This window comes from Loxodonta africana, chromosome 5, assembly GCF_030014295.1.
Source record: "Loxodonta africana isolate mLoxAfr1 chromosome 5, mLoxAfr1.hap2, whole genome shotgun sequence".
Lineage (NCBI taxonomy): Eukaryota > Metazoa > Chordata > Mammalia > Proboscidea > Elephantidae > Loxodonta > Loxodonta africana.
In genome coordinates this window covers 100,278,626-100,301,686 of record NC_087346.1, presented here as the reverse complement: position 1 = coordinate 100,301,686, position 23,061 = coordinate 100,278,626, and positions in this window count along the sequence as shown.

Below are 23,061 nucleotides of genomic sequence, written 5' to 3'. Positions count from 1 at the left end.
AGCCCTTTATCCATATCACTATTATAACACTTGCCATAAGGCACTTTTATCATTTGTTTGTATGTGTTTCTTCTCCTAAGATGGGCCCCTTTGAAGTCATGAACAGTGGCTTAATGTTTTAGCTTCAGCGCTTAGCCTAGTCTGCAGAAATTAGATACCCAATAAATGTTGGTTAAATAAAAACAAATAATTCTGGAATAGCTTTTTTTTTTTTCTTTTTTTACTACACAACCAGTACTTTCACTAGTAGATTAAAATACTCTAGGAGATTTTCTGTCTGCCAAAAAGTATATACTTTTAAATGACCCAATTTCCAACTTCTCCTGCTTTTCTTCATTTTTATGTAGATAGGTATAATGTCAATTCTCTGAATCTGAGCTAATTTGGGTTACAATCTAATATTAAGAGTTTTAGGACACATTTCTAGATATGGCAAACTGACAAAAACTCATTAGGTGTGGTTTGTTCAAGTTACTCTAAGTAATTTGCTTGAGAACTATTTTATTATATATAATGACCTTGGGAGACAATTCTCCATGGGTCTCTTTTGTTTTTGCACATTTTGTATGTGAGTCACTGGTTGCCCCTTGTTCCAAACTATCTTTCTAAAAATATTTGCGTGACAATAAGCAATGGAAAATGGAGATAGTGTTTCTCTTTGGATCATGGGTGCTTACTATCCATGATAAAAGATTTGGATTTCGTAAGATCATAGTTCCTCTTCTGTAACAAAATCTACTGAAAGTTTCATCTGGCCATCTTTACATTTCTTTGTGGGAATAAGAGCTCCAGAAAGTGTAGGGAAAAAAAAAAAACAAAAAAAAACGCTGATTCTGGCTACTGATATTACTGTTTGTAGTAAACTCTCCTTTGTTTCTGACACAGGAGTCTTATGTATTCTACCAGCATTCATGAAACTGTGGCAGGCTAACTTGATAGTTTCCAAGTAGGTTAAAATCTCAACCGTCATAGTTCTTGACTAGTGACTAGTTAGGCTTTGGTGGGCAAATAGCTAAGCTACATTTCACAGCCTCTGTTTTAGTTTTATGTAGCCATGTGACTGAATTCTGGCTAATGGATTGTAGGCAAATGCACCCATCTCCAGAACGTACCCATAAATCTCTCATGCAATCCTTCACACGCTCTCTGTTCTTTGTCTCCTGGCCAGATGCTGGGAATCTACTTCAGAACTCTAAGGATCTACCAAATGTCAGGGTCACTAGATGGAAAAGTCCAGATCCCAGGATGACTTCATGAATCAGAGCTCCCCACCCACCCCAAACTCTGGATTGTGATGTGAATACAAAAATAAATAATCTTTATTAGATTATACTGTTAATATATTGGGTAGTTTCAGCAGTGAGCCTTTCTTGATTAATGGATACACTGTGGTCAAATTCATATCAAAGATCTTTTTAGACTGTTAAAATAAATGTAGCATCTATTTAGAAACTTATTATACTAGTGTGCATCTATTTTTGACCCATCTTTCAGAGGGATTTGGTAATATTTCCCCACCCAGTTAAGACTAACTAGTTCCATGTCTCAGTCACGTTGTTTTAATCACTTGTCCTCTTAGTTTTCCTTCTTCTTTTCCCTTATGACCTTATTTATCTATTTCTTTCATCACTTTGTATGTTACTTCAGGGGACTATGAATCTCTCTAAATCACTTTGTATCCTATTATTATATAACTAAGGAATAAGGACTGGAGGAAGTCTCATTAACAACCTGAGATATGCAGATGACACAACCCTTGCTTGCTGAAAGTGAGGAGGATTTGAAGCACTTACTAATGAAGATCAAAGATCACAGTTTTCAGTATGAATTACACTTCAACATAAAGAAAACAAAAATCCTCACAACAACATCATGATACATGGAGAAAAGATTGAAGTTGTCAAGGATTTCATTTTACTTGATCCACAATCAACACCCAAGGAAGCAGCAATGAAATCAAATGCCATATTGCATTGGGCAAGTCTGCTGCAAAAGGCCTTTTTAAAGTGTTAAAAAGCAAAGATGTCACTTTGAGAACTAAGGTTCCCCTAACCCAAGCCATGGTATTTTCAATTGCCTCATATGCATGCAAAAGATGGACAATGTAAGGAAGACTGAAGAAGAATTGACATCTTTGAATTACTGTGTTGGTAAAGAATATTGAATATACCATGGGCTACCAAAAGAACAAACAAATCTGTCTTGGAAGAAGTACAGCCAGAATGCTCCTCAGAAGCAACAATAATGAGACTTTGTCTCACATACTTTGAACATGTTATCAGGAGGGACCAGTCCCTGGAGAAGGACATCATGCTTGGTAAAGCAGAAGGTCAGTGAAAAAGTGGAAGACCCTCAATGAGGTGGACTGACATAGTGGCTGCAACAGTGGGCTTAAACACAGCAACAATTGTGAGGATGGCACAAGACTGAGAAGTACTTTGTTCTGCTGTACACAGGGTAAATATGAGTTGGAACCGACTCAACAGCACCTAACAACAACAAAGCCTTTTTTTTCTGTCTGCAGAGCTTTAAAACTATATTCTCCCTTTTGTCCACATAGTTCTTTTGTAGTTTTTCCCAACTGAAAATGAAATAAAACAGATGAGTTGCTATCAAGTAGACTCTGACTCATAGTGACCTTATACATGTCAGAGTAGAATTGTGCTCCATAGGGTTTTCAGTGACTGATTTCTCAGAAGTAGATATTCACAACTTTCTCCTGAGGTACCTTGAGCCATCAAACTTTTGGGTAATAGCCAAGCATGTTGACTATTGTACCACCCAGGGACTTTTTTTCCCACTTACCTCCGCTTTATTAGAGTTGTACACTGTGTTTACACAACACTGGTTCTTTTGTTGTTTGGTGAAGTTGCTGTTTCATACTGGAGTCATTCAGCTGATTTCTTGCAGAACATTTCCACTGTGTAGCTTTCACTGAGCTGATCTAACCTTTATTAAGCTTTCCTTTCATCATATCACTATTTAGGTGGCATGATCTATAGCCAAATATATTTATTGTGTATTCAGTAAATATTTGTGGAGTGACTACATAGTTCTAGGCACTGGAGATACAGAAGTAAATAAACCAACAAAAACCCCTGATGCTGTGAAGCTTACATTCTAGTGGAGCAAGACATACACTAAACAAGGAAATAATATCAGTAGAAACTCAGAAGGTAATGCTTTTTTCACAGGAGAATGAAGTAAAAAAGTGATGAGTGAATACTGTAAGAGTAGAAAGGAGAGACTGTGCTGCCATTGTAAATAGGGTGGTCAGGAAATGTCTCACTGAGGAAAAGATGTTGGAGTGGGGACCTGTAGGAGGCAAGGGAGTGACCCATGCTAGTATCTAGGTAATGAATGATACGGACAGAGAGAATAGAAGATGCAAAGACCCTGAAGCATGATTATGTTGCTTGTTCAAGGAGCAGATGGGAGGCAATGTGGCTAAAATACGGTGGACTAATATAAATTGAAGTCCAAGAGATAATAGGAAGACAGGCCGGCCAGACTGATTAGGCCTTTTATGCTTTTCTATGATTTTGGCTTTTAATCTGAGAGCATTGAGAAGCCCCTGAAAGGCTTTCAGCACAGTACTGGCATTATCTAATGTGTATTTTAACAGGACCGTTTTGTCTGTTTTGAGTATAGACCATAGAAGACAAAGGCTCAAGCAGGGTGAAAGGTTGGGAGACTTTTGCAAATATCCAGCTGTAGCTTTGAAGAGGGGGTTAGGAATAGAGATAATAAGAAATGGTCAAATTTTGGGTATATTTTGAGGTTATATGGAGTCCTGGAGCACAGTGGTTAAGCGCTCAGCTGCTGACCAAAAGGTTGGTGGTTCAAACCCATAGGCAGCTCTGTGGGAGGAAGATGTGACAGTCTACTTCCACAAATACCACAACCTTGGAAACCCTATGAAGCAGTTAAACTCAGTCTTAGAGGGTCATTACGAGTTGGAATCGACTTATGGCAATGGGTTTTTGGCCTGACGTTGTAGCTGCAGGATTTGCTAATGGCTTGGCTGTGAAGTGTGAGACAAACAGGAGGGATAAGGATGACTTTAAATGGTATGTCTTGAGCAATGGGAAGAGTGGTGTTGCCATCACCTGAGACATGAAAGACTGCATGTTGCGGGGAGATATCAAAAGTTCATTTTGGAAATGTGAAGTATGAGATCCTCAAGAGACATTTAGGAGGACATGTAAGTAGCCTGGTGGATATGAATCTGAAATAGAGGGAAGAGATCTCAGCCAGGGAAATAGGAGTTTGGGAGGTGTCAGTGTATAGATGGTACTTAAAGTGGGAGGTTAGATGAGCTTGCCAAGTGAATAGGTAGGTGAAGATAGACAGGAGAAGGGATCCGAGTCCTGTTGCACTCTTACGTTAAGAAGTTAGAGAGATGACTAGGGATTAGCAAAGGTGGCTTAGAAATAAAGGCCAGTGTGGTAGGAGGAGATGGTGTTTTCCTAGAAGCCAAGTGAAGAAAGTGTTTGAAAGAGAAAGTGATTGATTGTTATGGACTGGATTGTGCTCCGCTTCCACCTCCAAGAAGATGAATTGAAGGCATAACCCTTGTACCTGTGAACATGAATCTGTTTGGAAATAGAGTCTTTGAAGATGTTATCAGGTTAAAAGAGTTCTTACTGGAATAGGTGAGTATTAGTTCTATGTAACTGGTATCCTTACAAAAGAGGAGAAGATACACAGAAACAGTAAGACAAAGGAAGGATGTCATGTACTGCTGAGTTGCAAGCCAAGGAACACTTGGAGCTACCAGAAGCTAGGAGAGAGGCATGGAACAGATTCCCCCTCAAAGCCTCAGAAGGAATCACATGACCAACATCCAGATCTCCAACTCCCAGCCTCTAGAACTGTGAGACAATGCATTTCTGTTATTATAAGCTACCTAGTTTGTGGTATTTTGCTGCAGCAGTCTTAGGAAACCAGTACAGGGACCAGCTGTGTCAAATGTCACTGATCAAACAAATAAGATGAGAGCTGACGGCTGACCTTTGGATTTAGCAATGTAGAGGTCATTGGTAACTTTGGCGAGAGCAGTTTCAGTGGTGTTGAAATGGGTTTATCATGAAGGAGACGAGAAGAATTCAAGACAATGAATATACACAAATCTTTCAAGTTTTGCTGCAAAACAGGGTAGAAAAGGGGCAGTAGAAGGGGGTATGAGATTATGGCAGGGTTTTCTTTGGGGGGGTTGAGTGTTTTACAAAATGTTTCTATGTCATAGGAATAATTTATTAAAGAGGGAGAAACCTATAATATAAGAGAGCGAAGAGAATTGTGAAACAATGCCCTTGAGTTGGCCGAAGAGGTGGGATCAAATACACAAGTGGAGGCTTTTTGTCTTACAGAGGCTCAAGAACAATTCACACATCTTAAACAGAGGGAAAGGAGGCCTGATAGCGCAGTGATAAGAGACCCATTGCTAACTGAAAGGCTGGCGGTTTGAACCCATTAGTTGCTCCATAGAGGAAAGATTACAGTCTGCTTCCATAAAGACTAAAAAAAAAAAAAAAAAAAACCAAACCCGTTGCAGTCGAGTCGATTCCGACTCATAGCGACCCTATAGGTCAGAGCAGAACTGCCCCATAGAGTTTCCAAGGAGTGCCTGGTGGATTTGAACTGCCGACCTTTTGGTTAGCAGTTGTAGCACTTAACCACGACACCACCAAAAAAAAAAAAATTTTTTTTTGGAGGGGGTTTCCCCCAAAAGATTACAGCCTTGGAAACCCTATGGAAAAGTCCTACTCTGTTCTATAGGGTCGCTATGTGTCAGAATTGACTCAACAGCAATGGATTTGGTTTTGATTTTAACCAGAGAGAAGGTACAGTATGAAGGCACAGACATATGTATGCTGAGGATTTGGGGGCTCGGCAATATGGAAATTCTCTTAAGTTCCTGAACTGAAGTGTTCTTAATTCTGAAATAGGAAATGAGATCATCATTTCAGAGAGTTAGGGTGGAGATGTTTGATGTTCATTGTTGTTGTGAGGTGCCATCAAGTTGAGGTTGATTTCCCACTCATAGTAACCCCATGTGACAGAGTAGAACTTCCCTTATAGGCTGTTCTAGGCTATACTCTTTATGGGAGCAGATTTCCAGGTCTTTCCCATGGAGCTGCTGGGTGTGTTTGAACTGACAAATTTACTGTCGGCAGCCAGGTGGGTGCTTAACCATTGCGCTACAAGGGCTCCTTGTTTGATGTTTAAGGATGGTCTAAAATATATAAAAAAGACATTTATATGAGTAGGAAAGTAAACAGATAGGGATATATAGTAGGATTTCAGTATAGCACTTAAAGCATTTGAATTCAGTGGTCATCAATTTATAAGTTGAGACCAGCTGGCATGATTTTATATAGGCACTTAATGGTGAGAGTGTAGAAGTGTTGAATTTGACCTGGTCACATGCTCCCTGAAGATAGGCCTCAATCCGTTCAATCTACTGCAGGACTTCAGCCTGTTGTTGTTGTTGTCAGGTGCCGTCGAGTCAGTTCCGACACATAGCAACCCTATGCACAACAGAACAAAACAATGCCCAGTCATGCACCGTCCTTACAATCATTGTTATGCTTGAGCTCATTGTTGCAGCCACTGTGTCAATCCACCTCGTCGAGGGTCTTCCTCTTTTCCGCTGACCCTGTACTCTGCCAAGCATGATGTCCTTCTCCAGGGACTGATCCCAACTAACAACATGTCCAAAGTATGTAAGACACAGTCTCCCCATCCTTGCTTCTAAGAAGCATTCTGGTTGTCCTTCCTCTAAGATAGATTTGTTAGTTCTTTTGGCAGTCCGTGGTATATTCAATATTCTTTGCCAACACCACAATTCAAAGGTGTCAACTCTTCTTCAGCCTTCCTTATTCATTGTCCAGCTTTCACATGCATATGATGCGATTGAAAATACCATGGCTTGGGTCAGGCAAACCTTAGTCTTCAGGGTGACGTCTTTGCTCTTCAACACTTTGAAGAGGTCCTTTGCAGCAGATTTACCCAATGCAATGTGTCTTTTGATTTCTTGACTGCTGCTTCCATGGCTGTTGATTGCGGATCCAAGTAAAATTAAATCCTTGACAACTTCAATCTTTTCTCCGTTTATCATGATGTTGCTCATTGGGCCAGTCGTGAGGATTTTTGTTTTCTTTATGTTGAGGTGTAATCTATACCGAAGGCTGTGGTCTTTGATCTTCATTAGTAAGCGCTTCAAGTTCTCTTCCTTTCAGCAAGCAAGGTTGTATTATCTGTATAACGCAGGTTGTTAACGAGTCTTCCTCCAATCCTGATGCCCCGTTCTTCTTCATATAGTCCAGCTCCTCGGATTATTTGTTCAGCATACAGATTGAATAGGTATGGTGAAAGAATACAACCCTGACGCACACCTTTCCTGACTTTAAACCAACCATTATCCCCTTGTTCTGTCCAAACAACTGCCTCTTGATCCATGTAAAGGTTCCTCATGAGCACAATTAAGTGTTCTGGAATTCCCATTCTTCACAGTGTTATCCATAGTTTTCTCTGATCCACACAGTCAAGTGTCTTTGCATAATCAATAAAACACAGGTAAACATCCTTCTGGTATTCTCTGCTTCCAGCCAGGATCCATCTCACATCAGCAATGATATCCCTGGTTCCACGTCCTCTTCTGAAACCAGCCTGAATTTCTGGCAGTTTCCTGTCGATACACTGCTGCAGCCGTTTTTGAATGATCTTCAGCAGAATTTTGCTTGTGTGTGATATTAATGACATTGTTCTATAATTTCCACATTCGGTTGGATCACTTTTCTTGGGGATAGGCATAAATATGGATCTCTTCCAGTTCAGTTGGCCAGGAAGCTGTCTTCCATATTTATTGGCATAGACGAGTGAACACCTCTAGAGCTGCATCGGTTTGTTGAAACATCGTAATTGATATTCCATCAATTCCTGGAGCCTTGTTTTTCGCCAATGCCTTCAGAGCAGCTTAGACTTCTTCCTTCAGTACCATCGGTTCCTGATCATATGCTACCTCTTGAAATGGTTAAATATCGACTAATTCTTTTTGGTATAATGACTCTGTGTATTCCTTCCATCTTCTTTTGATGCTTCCTGCATCATTTAATATTTTCCCCATGGAATCCTTCACTATTGCAACTCGAGGTTTGAATTTTTCTTCAGTTCTTCCAGCTTGAGAAACACTGAGCTTGTTCTTCCCTTTTGGTTTTCCATCTCTAGCTCTTTGCACATGTCATTATAATACTTAGTCTTCTCGAGAGGCCCTTTGAAATCTTCTGTTCAGTTCTTTTACTTCATCAATTCCTCCTTTTGCTTTAGCTGCTCGATGCTCAAGAGCAAGTTTCAGAGTCTCCTCTGACATCCATCTTGGTCTTTTTTTTCTTTCCTGTCTTTTCAGTGACCTCTTGCTTTCTTCATGGATGATGTCCTTGATGTCATTCCGCAACTCACCTGGTCTTCGGTCACTAGTGTTCAATGGGTTAAATCTATTCTTCAGATGGTCTCTAAATTCAGGTGGGATATACTCAAGGTCATATTTTGGCTCTCATGGACTTGCTCTGATTTTCTTCAGTTTCAGCTTGAACTTGCATATGAGCAATTGATGGTCTGTTCCACAGTTGGCCCCTGGCCTTGTTCTGACTGATGACTTTAGCCTAGCTGATGGTAATTTGGATCACTGATTACATTTTCCATTCTTCTTTGGTCTTTTCTTTGCACAGCAATTAATTTTAAAGGCACTTATCCATATACCAGTTGGTACTCATTATGGGTACCAGAATCAAGACAAAGCTCCTACCCTTAGTGGAGGATGACTCCATCATTCTATAACTGCCAAATTACATCATTCCATTACTGCCAAATTATATCATTCCATAACTGCCAAATTACATCATTATATAATTGCCAAACTACAGAGAAGTTGACACATACATTAAACCATCAAAGCTAGCATTACTCTCATCTTGTACCTTGGCTTTCGTTACTGCCCCACTTACGTCATTAAAGTGCAAAATATGTAGTAGATTTTTCATTATTGCTATAAATGCAAAATGTTGAATAAAGAGATAGTTGATAAATGAAGAGAAAGTGTACTTCATGTGATTTTATAAATATCACCCTAGTCATAGTGTAGAATATGGATTGGGAGAAAGCAAGTTCAGATGAGAGATGGTAAGAGTTGAACTAGTAGTGTAGCACTGTAGATCGAGAGGGGTTTGATTTCATTATAGCCTAGGAATGGATCTGGTGAAATATGACAAAATAGTCAATTAAGTGACAAGTTGGCAAAACATCATCTCACATATTTTGGACATGTTGTCAGGAGGGATTAGTCCCTGGCGAAGGACATCACGCTTGGTAAAGTAGAGGGCAGCAAAAAAGAGGAAGACCCTCAATGAGATGGGTTGACACAATGCCTGCAACAATGGACCCAAGCATAACCAGAATTGTGAGCATGGCACAGAACTGGGCACTATTTTTTTCTGTTGTGCATGGGGTCACAATGAGTTGGAACTGACTAGATGGCACCTAAGAACAGCAAATATGGGAGGTAATGGCAAGAGGCAGAATCTAGGGTGATTCCTAGGTTTCTGGCCCATGTGACAAACAGATCTAGAGAATTTAGGTAGAAAAGAGGTTTAGGAGGGAATATGTGTGGGTCAGCTTCCTATATATTAGTAAGAGGAACCTGTGGAGTATCAAGATGGGGATGGCCATCAGATAATAAGAAACATGGGTTTGGAGCTCAAGAGACCTGACTTGGAGATGCAGATTTGGACATTACTGGTATAATGCTGATATTTGAAAATCTGGAAATAAAGAAGATAACAAAATGAGAATATAGAAAGAAGAGAAGGGGACTAAGGGCTCCAGGTATTACTAGGAACAAGCCAGTAGAATACAGTTTGATTTTTTAGAAACTGATTATTTAGAACTACAGTTAACCAGAATCCCTTTTTTTGTTACGGAAAGATAGTAGACTTTTAGGAAAATAACACTACATATCACCATCTACCAGTGATTTAAAATATAATAAGACCTTGTATACCTTCAAATAAGTTCAAATCTAACTTATTTTTTTTTGCATCTTTGACACAGCACAATGATAATAAGCCTTCCTAATGACTCATCTGAGGAGCCCTGGTGGTGCAGTGGCTAAGCAGCTGGCTGCTAACCAAAAGGTCTGCAGTTCAAAGCTACCAGCTACTCCATGGGAAAAGATGTGGGAATTGGCTTCTGTAAAGATTTACAGCCTTGAAAACCCTATGGGCAGTTCTACTCTGTTCTATGAGGTTGCTATGAGTCAGAATTGACTCGATGGCAGTGAGTTTTTTTTTTTTCTTTGAATGATTAATCTAAAACATTTCAAGATTTTAGTCATCAAAGAATAATAAAATTCACGCAATATATTCTACTCACTAAAGCAGGATGCAGAGTACACAATTTTAGAGTGATTACAACTAGTAATAATAAAAATGATTTTCAGTGAATCGAAAGACAATGAATCAAACAGCTTGGAAACTGTAAGGATTTTAGTTAGTCCAGATTTTAAAGTAGATATGTATCTAGACTTAGGCCTATGAGTGTTGGGGTACAAAGAGCTTTTACATCACATGTGGCAAAATTACTTAAAAAAAAATTTGGTCAATGAAAGCACTATGTAATTCTTTTTTCGGAGATTATAGCCATAGAACACGGAAATTTTCTACCTGTCTAAAAGGCGTCCTACAGTGGCAACACCTCACTGGACTTTCCTAGTATTCCACCGGTTAAATAGACCTTGAGAAATAACATTCATTTTGTGCTGTGCAACTTTCTACTCCATCCAAATTCCTACCAATTTAATGCCACATCTCTAGATTCTTCAAAATGAAGGAAGTGACATATCTCATGTGCAAGAAGAAAGCAGAGATCCTGGGAAACCTCTCTCCTGCCTACTTTTCAGTTCCTACTAAGATGACAGGTGGTCCCTTGACTCTCAGCATTTGGGCCGCTGAGGAAATATGAGGGACCTTGACACTAGGAGCCTATGGATACCTTGCCGATTTCTCCTTTTTCAGAAAAATTCACTTTTAAGGAAAGACCCCAAGCTTGGCTCACTGTGCACTAATAAGATTTTACTAGGCTTATAACATCTGATCTTAAGAAAGTTCTGGGTTCATCTGATGCTAATATAACAGAGACTGTGGACATTTATTTCTGTAAGTGACAAAGAAGCAAATGCCGTGCTTAACCCTTCTCTGTGTTTCCTGCCTTGGTGTTAGCTCTTCTTCTTTCTTGTCTGTCTTTCTGCAGTACTAGCAAGCTGTGAATTTTTGGGGTTGTCTCCGAGGAGACTGCAAATCTATGCATAGAGATTTTTCTTCTGTATATACTTTTGTTTACATTGTATACAGATGCCTGTCCTATAGTGAGGAAGTTGCCCATTCAGCCTTCCACTATTTATCCTGCTTGTCTTCCTTTTCCCTGGAAATAATTTCTAGTGTTCTCTAAGACTGCACTTCTTTTTGAACACGTATGTGATCCACTGTGCCAAATATTGTTGTTGTTAGTTGCTGCGCAATAGATTCTGACTCATGGAGACCTTATGGACAAAATGTGGCCTGGTGCTATGCCATCTCCACGATCACTGGTGTGTATGAGTCCATTGTTGTGGCTATTGTGTCAATCCATCTCATTGAGGGCTTCCCTTATTTTTGCTTTCTACTTCACAAAACATGGTGTTCTTTTCTAGAGACGTTTCTTTTCTGATGACATATCCAAAGTAAGCAAGCCTATGAATCACCATCCTCACTTCTAAGGGATATTCCAGATGTATTTCTTCAAAGACTGATTTGTACGTTCTTATGGAAGTCCATGGTATATTCAATTTTCTTCACCAACACCACGGTTTGAATGCATCAATTCTCCTATCTTCCTTTTTCATTCTCTAATTTTTGTATGCATATGAGGTGATTAAAAAGACCATAGCTTGGGTCAGGCACATCTTAATTATCAGACAAACATCTCTTCTCTTTAAAAATTTAAAGAGATCTTTTAAAAAAGATTTGTCAAATGCAGTACAGCATTCCATTTTCTTGACTGCTATTTCCATGGGCATTGATTGTTGATCCAAGTAAAAGGAAATCATTGACACCTTCATTTTTTTCTCCATTGACAGTGATATTGTTCATTAGTATAAAATATAACTATGGTCTTTTAGAACTGTTAGGAAAGTTAGCAGTCATGAAGTTGAGTTGTCTCATTTTACAGATGAGGGAACTAAGTGAGGCCAAGAGAGGAAGGGATGTGCCTTGGGTCCCATGGATTATTTAGCTGCAGAATTTGGATTAGAATCCCGGTTTCCTGATTTCCAGCCTGGTGTTCTGCTTACAGCTCCATATAAGCAAAGCCATAACTTCACATTCGGTACGTTCATGGGTAAAATGTTTTCTTTGGATGGCTCTTAGTGACCATTCTGTTTTTTTCAGACTTATCTTCTGATAAAAGTAATATTAACGGCATGTTGTCTCTTCCCACCCAGAACTTTCAGAAGTGTGTGGGTTTCCCCAGGGACCCATCTTCTCTCAGCTAGGCATATAGTAATGGGAAGCAAGAGTATAGGGTGAACAAAGACCTTTGTAAATTCAGATTTAGGAATGAGAATGTATCTTCCTTATAAAAAAAAAAAAAGAGAGAGATGCTAAAATGTATTGTTTTGGTAGAAGAGCTTTAAAAAACACACAAACAACATAAACTATCTTTTAAAAATTCCTCTCACTCAAAAAACACCTAATCTGAATGACCAGATCACAATAAACACACAAGCCAATGAATTTTTTGTAAATATATGGAGGTACCTGTGTATTATCAGGTACAGATTGCTTTCCTGAACTAGCAGAAGGCAGATAAAGCTGCAGTAGTTGCCTAAAGAATTGGTTACCAATCCATTCATTATTTGGATATAAATTTATGCACTCAGAAATGCAATATTGTGTTTATATCTCTCTCCTAAAAGGTTGGCATTTAACCATCATGTGAATGCCTCAGGAGGTTAAAAGTCAAAATGTTCTCGTCCTGGTTCTTCTTTTAAGTGTGTGAACTTACACAGATCTGTTAGCTTCCACAGCTTACGTGCTCATGAAAAATGAGAAATAATACCCATACTGCCCAGCTTTCAAGTCTCTGGAGAGAAAATTGGAATCATATATGTAAAGACACTGAGATTTAAGAAAGAAAACACACCACAGCATTGTTACTAGTACAAAAGAATAAGATATATTCATAAATACTCAAAATGAGTTAAGATATTATAAAGTACACAACTCCTTTTACTATATATTCAAGGGCACAATTTCCTTACCTATCCAGGGTTGGGAGATTGTGTTTAAAAAACACAATCTAATATCCAAATTTTGTGGCTAACCTATACAATTTGAGGAGCTCTGTTTGAGGAAAACAATACAAAATTTGGCACGAAAATGAATATTCATTTAGAATAAAAAAAGAAATCATAACAAATTGAAAAATTTCAAGAAGCTAATAAAGACCAGAAACACTAGAAAGTTCAGAGAAATAAGATGTCTTGATCATTTTTTTTTTCTTGACATGACTCTAAAATCATATTTTTAACTACATTTTTGACTACGTTCTCTTTGACATCAACTTTGTAATATCACTTCCTATAAAGATAACAGCTTCTAAATACAGGCTTTCCTCTAGGGTGGTCAATGGCAATTTCTTTTTTATTGTTGATAGTTGAGTTGCAGAAGACATGTGACTTCATGCAGACGTATTTGCTGTTTGCAGAACTGCTGTGGCTTAATACCCTACAAACATAGGAATGCTAATGTATTCTATTTCTCACGATTTCCATCACAATAAAAAGTGTATAGTGTATTGTAATCATATATGCTGCATTATCGTGTACATTCCTGACAGAAGAGCAATGCTGTTTTGAATAGGAATCTATATGCTTACAATTTTATGCATCTGATGAGTAGTTTTTTTCAGACGAGCTTCTGGCTTTGTACACTTCAACCCTTATTTCTTCTCCGCTTCCAATGTACTTCTGATATCGGAGGTCTTAGAACATGGTCCCGTCATAATATGATGTATGCACCTGCACTTTGGAATCAGTTTGGCAGGTCAGTTGGCACAGAGGTCAGTAAGTGGTGTTCCTTGAGACCCTTCATACAGCAGAACAGTTTGCAATAACTTCAACATGTAAATTTATATGAACCACGTAAATATAACCCAATAAACTCAAACAAAATGTATCCTTATCCCAACTTCCAATTAGCTGCACCCCAAAACAACTGGGGAACCTGCAATACCATCAAAACAAGCATAAATGGGGTGGAACAAAAGTTGGAGTGGAAAGAGAAAGCAATTGTAATTGAAATATATAAAATGTGGAAAACGTGCTCATATGAATGCATTGCTGATACCACTCTAGGGCCTTAGAAGGGACTTAAACAACGGAAGGTCCTGAAGCTTAGATATCTTCAGTTTCACAGTGACCCTGTATCTGACTGAGAGAGTCCCTGACTAGAGGGTATGCGCCCGCCTTTCAGGTGCTGTGCCTTCATGTCAAACTGCTAGTATTGGTTTCCTAGCATTGCAGAAACAAGTATCACAGACTTGGTGGTGTAAAACAACAAATATTTATTCTCTCAGAGTTCTGGAGGCTAGAAGTCTGAAATGAAGGTGTCAATAGGGCTGAGCTCCCTCTGAAGGCTCTAAATGAAAATTCTTCCTTGCCTCTTCCAGTGTCTGGTGGCTTCAGAAGTTCCTTGGTTTGTGTCTGCACAACTCCAGTGTTTGCCTCCGTCTTCATATGGCCTCTTCTGTGTGTGTCTTCTTCTCTTCTGTCTCTCACTAGGACATTTTCCATTGGATTTAAGGCTCACTTGGGTAATCCAGGATGATTTCATCACAAGGCTCTTAGTTACATCTGCAAAGACTTTTTCTAGATAAGGTCACACTCACGGGCCTTGGATGTCAGGATGTAAATATATCTTTCTGGAAACCATCATTCAACTTACTACACTGCCATTAACGTATATCATTTTTAGAAGGTCAGAGTATGGGTCCTGCCTATCTTAAATGAGGCATATGTTTCATTGTTTGTACATCATTGTTTTATCCTCTAGTTTTCCAAAATTTCAAATGAATCTACTTTCCAGATTTTAAGCCAGGGAGTCTTCCAAAAGCAATGACCAAATATTTTTGTACTCAATTCTCTTAAACCATTCAGAGTATAATCAACCCTCGTTTTTATGACTGAATATGTCTCAATCTATGAATCAAGGGAATCCAAGGACAATAGAAAAGCTAGTGTGTATTTGGAATGACTGATCCAGTTACAGAGGCAACAGGCATGTGACCAGTGGGTGGCTTTGTAATGTTGTATGCTTTCATTCGACAGAATGTGGTCCCCCTGTGGAAACATTTATTAGTGGGAGATATAAGTGCAGATGTGTTCTCTAATGGATGTTATGGGATAGTACTATCTGTCTGGTTCTACAGAATCTGTGACTTAAGGCTACACTAAAACAAGTTTATGAGACCTGCAGGCGAGCTCAGTGGCAAGATTACAGTCAAATCTAGGGATATATTACCAGAATGTGGACACCCATGAAAAATAACAATTGCAGAATAGTGTTAGGATGTGCACTGAAACATTCCCTCCTGACACCCTCTGAGCAATTGATCTGCAGCGTGTTTTTACTGGACCAATCTTTGCAGCCAGGTAGAAAAGTAGAAAGAGGGTTATGTGTGGGCAGGTGCAATAAAGAAGCAATGAGTTCCTTAATGCTTGGTTTTCATTAACACTGTACTAATAGCCAACCGTGGATATCCCATTTTGATCAAGCAATTGCTCACAAAAGTCTCCCAGGTGGTTTTTAAAGTAAAGAATTTTTTTTTTTTTTTTAAAGATGCTTTGTTAATCTTTGGCAGACTATTTTCTCTACAATAGCTGAGCTTTAAAATGTTAACATGCTGTGCAATCATTTTGTAGGTTCTGTGCACAATGAACATAATTTGGCTTGAAGGTACAGGAATCTTAGGTGAAATTGTAAAGTCAACTCCTTTATTTAAAATTTTTTTTTCCCTTTATCTCTTCATCAGATATGTATTAAATGCATACTATTTTTATATACTAGGCACTGTGCCTGGTGCTGAGGCCACAACCCCTAATAAGACAATCCTTACTCTTAATCAGCTTACTTTCTGCTTAGAGAGAACAAGGCAACTAATGTTTAAGTCTTGCCACAGAAATGTGCACAGAGTAATATGAGAGCACAGAGGGGGGCATAAAAATCACCTTATGAATCAATGATGTCTCCTTGGATGAGGTAGCATTTAAGGTGAATTTTGAAGAATGAGTTGGAGTTAGATCCATTTTAAGGGGCATTGTCTTGCTAATCTAGTACTGCAATAATAGAAATACAATCTAGTGCTGCTTTAACAAACAGAAATTTATTTTCTCACAGTAAAAAGCTGTTGCTGTTGCTGTTAGATGCCATTAAATTGGTTCCTACTCATAGTGACCCTATGTACAACACAACAAAACACTGTCCGGTCCTGCACCAAGGCCACAATTATTATTATGCTTCAGCCCATTATTGCAGCCACTGTGTCAATTCAACTCGTTGAGTGTCTTCCTCTTTTTTCATTGGCCCTGTACTTTACCAGGCATGCTGTCCTTCTCCAGGAACTGGTCTCTCCTGATAACATGTCCAAAGTATGTAAGACGTAGTCTTGCCATCAGCGTTTCTAAGGAGTATTCTGGTTGTACTTCTTCTAAGACAGATTTGTTCATTCTTTTGGAAGTCCATGGTACATCTTTTGAGTACCTTTCAGCCTGGGAGCTCATCTTCCAGCACCGTATCAGACAAAGTTCCCCTGCTATTCATAAGGTTTTCACTGGTTAATTTTTTTCAGAAGTTGGCTGTTGGTCCTTCTTCCTAGTCTGCCTTAGTCTGGAAGCTCAACTGAAACCTATCTGTCATGGGTGACTCTGCTGGTATCTGAATACCGGTAGCATAGCTTCCAGCATCACAGCAACATGCAAATTCCCACAGTAAGACAAACTGACAGACATGTGGGAGTTTAGAAGACTAGAAGTCTAAAATCAGGGGGCTGGCTCTAGGGGAAGGCTTACTCTGTCTACTCTAGGGGAAAAAATTTTCTCTCTGCTTCTCTAGTGTTCTTCTTGTGTTTCTTAAAGATCTCCGTGTGGTACCTCTCCTCCCCTGCCCCCATTTTGCTTACTTACTTCTGTGACTAATCTACTCCTTTTATATCTCAAAGTGATTGGTTTAAGACACACCCTACACCGATAACATAACAAAGAAAGCCTTAGTTGAAAATGAGATCACACCCACAGGTATAGGGCTTAGGACTGCAACACATTTTTTTTGGGGGGGGGCACAATTCAATCCATAAAAGGCAGAGATAGGGAACCTTGGCTATGGAAATACCCCAAGTATAGATATAGAAGCTTAACAATTCATTACCATGTTGAAAACACTCAATGTAGGGAATTTCATAATTAATTTCTATAGCCTTTTCTATGTGAATCTCACAAAGATTTGCTGCCAATAGAAATAATCAAGAGCTTTGATGATAGAGTAATAAATAGGAACAACCTGTTATGTGATACAGTGAGAGTATGAATGATAATTAGCTCTGATAGCTATATACTTTCTAAACCCCACAATTTCTCCTTATGGTCTATAGCCAGGCAGTGATGTCGAAGTCACTGTACAATGAACTTTCAAAAAGATGTAGACATCAATGTACACAACTCAATAAAATTGACTGCTAAATGGGCCATGCTGACCCGCAAAAACAAATAGAATGAGCTTTCTTAATGGTGTTTTTTCAGGGAAGCAACTTTTTCTTAGCATCATTTCAGGAAATATATCTGGTGGAGGACAGAGAAGGATCAAATTGGGCTGCGGACCAGTAATTGGAATATATAAAAAATCCTAATGTTGTGTGTAAGATGCACGGATATGAGAAAGTATAATTGTACGAAGATTTTAAAACATTTTGCTGCAATTCATGGCACAGTAGAAAGGAGGAATTGAAAAAATGACCAAACAAGACCCAGATGAACGTAATTATCAGTATACATTTACACCTGAGTGCTCAATTGGCCACTGTCTAAGAAGGTTGTATACTGACTGCAATAGAGAAGTTTGGGGCACAAGTTCTACAACTGTCATTTATGGCCACTTTCTTCAGAGGGCTATTGGGAGGTACAATAAATTTAAGAGGAATTTCACCCTGCCATATAGCCTGGCAAAATTAGGTGCTTTAATAAGTTAGGTGAGTCAGTGCTAAATCAATACAAAATAGATGATTTGAGTTCATAGGCTGGTCAGCCAAGTTTATTTCCCAGGCATAGATCTCCTTACAGAGAAAGCAATTAATGTGTTCACCAAATCAGGAGAGTACTTTTAAAGGCAAGAGGGAGCACTGGAAAGAGATTTCTTGGGCCACAGATCTCATCTGACATGTACTGTTACCTGTACTTAAGACCAGCTACGAACCACATGGTGTTTTGCTCAACACCAAGTAATGATGAGATTTTCATCACTACATTATTGAAATTATATACCACTATATGAAGGCCATTGCAGAATTTCCAGGAGCCATAAAGGGATGCCAGCTCAAATTCTTCAGCCAATAACCACATTACCTATTATCTTGGGCTGTTAGGACGCATCCAATTTTGTATGTCACATATTTTAAAGGATTCTGCCTTGCTTTAATTCAACTGTATTTTACAAGACCAAATTGGACTTAGCCTAAAAGCCTCAATACACATAAAAATTAATGTCTTATACTCAGAAATAATGACCAAATAGGACAAAGTTATATCTACCTGTGCCTCTAAGTGACAGAGAAAGTGAATAAAGCTGGTAACCTACAACAGTCTTAAAGAACAGAAGAGGGGAGTACATTCCAGAAAGCGGAAACAGTTTGTGCAAAGATTCTGAGAGTGAATGGACCATAGGGTATACATGTGGAAGAGCAGTAGGTAAAAAAAAACAATTTTTTTTTTTTTTTGAGGCTGGAAAAATACTAGAGCTGGATGATGAACGGGGTTGCATACCATGCTGAGTTTGGACTTCATCCTGCATGTGACGGGGAGTATTGAAGTTTAGCAGGATAATAATTATGGGAATTATTTTGATCCAGAGAAATCTGCAATAAGCATTAATGAACTATTCCTGCAAAAGGTAGCTAACCAGGTGCATCAGGAGTTGTCTGGAGATTCGAATTCAAATTGCATAAGCTTGTATTGATTCAATTATTGATAAACACTCCCACATATTTATTCCTCACAATGGAGTCCCTGGGTGGTGCGAAAGGTGATGTGTTTGTTATGGATTGAATTGTGACCCCCCGCCAAATTTGTGTGTCAATTGTCTAGGCCATGATTCCCAGTATTGTGTGGTTGTTCTCCATTTTTTGATCTAATGTGATTTTCCTATGTGTTGTAAATTTTAACCTCTATGATGTTAATGATGTTAATAAGCAGTCCCTGAAGAAAGACATCATGCTTGGGAAAGTAGAGCGTCGGCTAAAAACAGGAAGACTCTCAATGAGATGGATTGACACAGTGGCTGAAACGATGGGCTGAAGCATAACGATTGTGAGGATGGTGCTGGGCTGGGCAGTGTTTCGTTTTGTTGTGACTAGGATCATTATGAGTAGGAATTGACTTGATGGCACTTAACAACAACAACAACAAAGTGAGTAGAAAATCGACTAGATGGCACCTAACAACAACACTGTATGAAATATATTTATTTTGTTTATTTTCTACATACCAAGGTTCAAGGTCACCAACAAAAGACACAAACCACATACTCTCACAATGCATGGGACAATGCTTTACTCACAAGAGACAGAGGGAAATCAGCTTCCATTACGGGATAGATTTCCCATGGCCAGAGAGTCCTCCCTCTCTGCTGGTGCAGGGTAGATATTCCATGCACACTCCTCTCCTGCCATGCTCAAAGGAGAGACTCCACTCCCTCTTACCAGGAACAGATATAGAAAGAAGTGGGGCTGGCAGGTGACTTATGGTGCCCACGCATGGTCAAGAGACAGAGAAAATTACTGTGTGCTGAGAAGAGGGGGAAGGCTTTTTTGATAAGGATAAGGGACTTGGGTGGGGTGGGGAGAGAGACCCAATTCCCACCCTCCTTATCAGATAATGTTCTGGGTCCAAGGCCTCTGCTTAGGTGGCCTGGAAGGGAGACAAAGAGGCAGACAGACCATTCTCCCCAAATTTTCTGATTCCTCCCACTAGAGTATAACCTCCACCAGGGCAGAGGTTTTTGTCTGTTTTCTTAACTGTACATTTCGAATGCCTAGAACAGTACCCAGCACATAATGAAGTACCCAGTAAATATTTATTGAATGAATAAGTAAATTACAAACTCACAGAACTTCGGAATCGTATGGAGAGTTTCCAAGGAGGCAGAATTTTTGCTGTTTAGATAAGGATATCTACTTGAGAACAATAAGCTGGGTTCTGTGTTGCTTTTCTAATTCTCTGTAGGTGAATCAGGGAAACCCTGGTGGTGTAATGGTTAAGAGCTACAGCTGCTAACCAAAAGGTCGGTAGTTTGAATCCATCAGGTGCTTCTTAGAAACTCTATGCAGCAGTTCTACTCTATCCTAGAGGGTCACTATGAGTGGGAATTGACTCGATGGCAATGGGTTTGGTTTTTTTGGTTTATTATCTGGGTTAGATGAATCAGGCCTGGAGAAGGACATATTCTTTTGGAGGCAATGTTTTATAAGTTTGAAACTTTTTTAAAGCCTCTCCCAGCATTTCTCAAAATTGTCATAAAAGATGAATAACATCACATGAAATTATTTCAATAGAGACTCTTCTAACAATATTTAAACAGGAAGTTAACAGAGTTTTGTTTGCCTGTTAGTTTCAAAAAGGATTTTCATGAGGATTCTAATATAATTCAGAAGTAGCAAACACAAGCAATTCTTAATCTCTTCAGTATAAAATAAGGTAACAGAATCACACAAGTCTCTATGTCCCTACTTCAAATCTACACCTAATTATCAATGTTTATATATTATCCCAAGTTCCCATCCATCTAACTCTAGACCACTATTTAATCATGATGGATTGTGATCACAGCATCATTTGTGGTGCAGGCTATGATCTGCTATGATTCCTCTGCAAAATTATTATGATGAATCGCACTTGTCAATGATTTTTGAATGAGACAAATCCAAAACTAATTTGCTATCTGCAATCCAGATGTAATTGGCTATGTATCATAAATCTTTCATGAAAATATTCTTCAATTCCATTTCTGTCAACAAACAAAAGTGTTCTTCATAGCTCACTCCCCAAGAAAAACAATAGAGTCCAATTAGAAGGGAAGGGAGAAAGTGCATAGTTGACTTGAATACAAAAAAAAAAAACAGAAAATGCATGGATCAAATTGACTGTACAAAAGAACCTCTGTTATCAAAACCATTGTAAATTGTATCTCTCCATTTTTGGTCTGCAGAGTCAATGCCTTAAAATATCCATAAAATTTTTTACCTTCATGCTAAATTGTGGAAATTAAGCAATTTTATGGAGTGCTTCAGAATTTGAAACTGACATAGCTCTCATTTATTTTGAAATAAATGGAAGTTCAGTCACAAAATATCGAGGCGGTAAAGATAGAATGAATTATTACAGCCCAGTAAACATGAGATTTTTAAGAATTTTTGTTTTGTTCACTGGAGAGAAACTTGCCTGTATTAATTACCTCATGGTGCAAATAAAACCTAGGCTATAGTTTCAAACTACATGTAGACCAGAAAACTTTGCACCAGGGCATAGCAACTCTAGCTCTGACTCTCTAGGGAGTGTGTGTGAATTGTTCGTGGTCTTTAAAATGGGTATCACTGTTTGAAAAGGGAAATAGTTGAGAGATTCTACATTAGCATAAAACTGTCATCCCTATTTAAAAAATGATTTGGAATGCTTGTTTTTTATTATCAGTTGTGGGGTAGTAACCTCTTCTTATGTACAAAGCATAACTTCATTATGCAAATTTCTAGCAATAGTATAACACATTCTGAGTATATAAAAGAAGGCATTTTGACAAATCAGAGCTCAGAAAGGGTAAATACATCCCTTCTCAAAAGAAAACCAAATCTTCTCAGACACGAAATGTGTCTAATCACAAATCTCATTTATTTTCCTCTTAGTACATTGCCGTGTGCTATTCATCATCTAATTCACGCTTCTCAACTAACCTCACGTAATGACACCATTAATAATACTTAACACTTATATAGGACACTTCATCTTCAAAATACCGAACAAACATTAAATAATTAATGCTTATTGGAAGAAGTCAGCAAAAGTACAGAACTTCCAAATTTTTGTGAGACAAGAAAAAAAAAATGAATGATGATTATTTTTTGATGTGGTTTGTGGAATCCGATTTTTAATTTTTTTGCACCTTGTCTTCTAGAGGAGTAATGGTCATGGTGGGAAAGTCTATGAGCCTATAACTGGCTTTTACAGGTGATTAAATGCTGGGGTTGAAGCCGAGGCTTTTGATAACTGCTAGAGCCATTTATGACCTCGTATATGACTCCACTGTGGAACGTTATGCCTTAAATAACATCAACCATGTGCTTTTACTGAAAAGAGAAGAAAGAAAAATCAAATGCTCTTTCAGATGGAGAAAAAAAAATACATGTGGAGAACCCTACAGAAATGTCATAAATATACATGAGTAAAATGATAATTAGTGACGGTTCTGTAGTAGATTTGGGAGCCACAGTGTCACTTGACACTTGTCTGGGTAGCCTTTGGATAGGAAACTGATGAAAGGATATTTCTTTATCTATGGCCATAAAAGTGTCTTGGGTTTATAATAGGCTCTGGCATCAGTCACTGTTGTAGAGGAGATGCTAACATTCACACAAAGTGACTCGGAGCTGACTGTGTTAATCTGTTTATATTGAACATTGTTCCTCTAAATGAGCAATTAGCCAAAAGCATAC